This window comes from Arachis hypogaea, chromosome 11, assembly GCF_003086295.3.
Source record: "Arachis hypogaea cultivar Tifrunner chromosome 11, arahy.Tifrunner.gnm2.J5K5, whole genome shotgun sequence".
NCBI classification, from domain to species: Eukaryota; Viridiplantae; Streptophyta; class Magnoliopsida; order Fabales; family Fabaceae; genus Arachis; species Arachis hypogaea.
In genome coordinates this window covers 13113259-13115264 of record NC_092046.1, presented here as the reverse complement: position 1 = coordinate 13115264, position 2006 = coordinate 13113259, and positions in this window count along the sequence as shown.

Here is a 2006-nt window from a genome sequence, read left to right as displayed (position 1 = left end):
GGTTAACTGTTATAATTAAATTTAAAAATTTAGGAATATATATTTAAATGATAGTTAGATAAGTGTGTTTAAATGTAATTAATTCTTGCTTAGAATTTTTTTCCAATATAATAGATCAGTATAAAAATTGACTTGTTTATAAATTTTTGTAATAATATTAGAAATTAGAGTTAAGTAGTTAACTGTTATAATTAATTTTAAAAATTTAGGGTTATATGTTTAAATAATAGTTAGAAATATGTGTGCTTAAATGTAATTAATTCTTGTGGAGAATTTTTTTCAATATAATAGATTAGTAATAAAAATGACTTGTTTATAATTTTGTGTAATAATTTTAGTAATAATAATTAATTAGTTAACTGTTATAATTTCGGTGTATAATTTTTTTGGAATAATGTTGACAGAAATATGTTATTTTAGTTGAGGTTTTAGTATTATCAATAAAATGTTTTAATTAGATATTTTTAAATTATCTATGATAGTTGTGGAATTTGAATCGTGATTTTGCTATGCTTTTGTAGAGTTTACGGATGTTGACAAGTGATCACCCTATCCCTCCGGATCGGTACAATGAAAGGGTGGAGGAGCATTTACGATCTACTGGTTTTTACCATGTGGCCCAGATTGGAGTAGTTCAATATCAAAAAGCACTGGTAAATGCTTTAGTGGAAAGGTGGCACCCGAACACACATACCTTTCACCTTCCGGTTGGTGAATGTGCCGTGACACTAGAAGACGTGGCTATGATCTTCGGTCTTCCGACCAACGGTCTTCCAGTCACAGGGATGACTTTGAGTAGTTTTGAAGCCTTAGAGGCGAAATGTCTGCACCAATTTGGGGTCGCACTGAGAAAGTCGGATTGTAGAGGAAACTGCATAAAACGGACGTGGCTACGGGATTTAAAAGAACGGTTACAGTTGAGTGATGAAAACAGTATACAGATGTACGTTAAGTTACAATGTTTCAATTATCATAAAGCACATTGACATAAGTTACATTGTTTCAAATAGGGGTGTTCAAAACCGATCCAAACCGAACAAAACTGACCAACCGAACCAAACAAACCGAAAACTGAATAAACTGAAAACCGAAAAATAATATTTTGCTGTTTTTTGCGGTTCGGTTCGATTTTCGGTTTTAATAGTGAAAACTTGAACCAAACCGAACCGAACCGGTAACTTTTAAAACCCTAAATATAAAAACCCCCAACCCCAAGTAACCGCCACTCCCACACTCAGCAACCCTAGTCTCCACTCCGCAACTCTCTCCACTCTCCCCTCGAGTCTTCGACCATTCCACGATGCCGAAAACTCCTCCTCCCACCCTCCACGAAGCCGTTGTCCTCTCAACCATTGACGTCGCCAAATAGAACCCTCTCGGTGGCCCTTCCTCGTCAGTCTTCACGCTTCCCTCTTCTGGCTTCTTGGCGCGGTCCTTCCTCTTCTGACCTTCCTCATCGCGCTTCCCTCACCTTGGTAGGGCTCTGTCTGTTCCTCACTTCCTTGTCGTCCTCCATGTCTAGCAGCCGCATCTCCTCCAAGCACCAGGAGCTGCATCGTCCTCCACGAACGTCATTCTTCGTTTCTTCCAGGACTTAAGAGGAGTCACCAACATTTGATTCCATTCAATTCACTTTTCACAAACCCTAATTTTCAACCAGGTAAGTTCCACCTAGTTTTCTTTTTTTTTCCCTTTCAGCATGCTCTTCTAATATCGAACCCTAGGGTTTATCACACATAAAATTTGACGATTCGATTCATGCTGCGTTGAAGAAATCATGTAATTTGGCTTTTAATATTTTTTCTGTTAAAATAATTGTTCGATTGGTTGTTTATTATATATCATGCTAATTATGAGTGGGATTATGCCATGTTTGATCATTGTATTTTGTGTAGATTGTATAACAAAGAAAGTTTTATGACTTCGATGGTTATGCACTTATGCCTGTAATTTTGGTAATTTGACCTGAAGCATTAGTTCAAATAATTTAGTTGAAATAAAATACA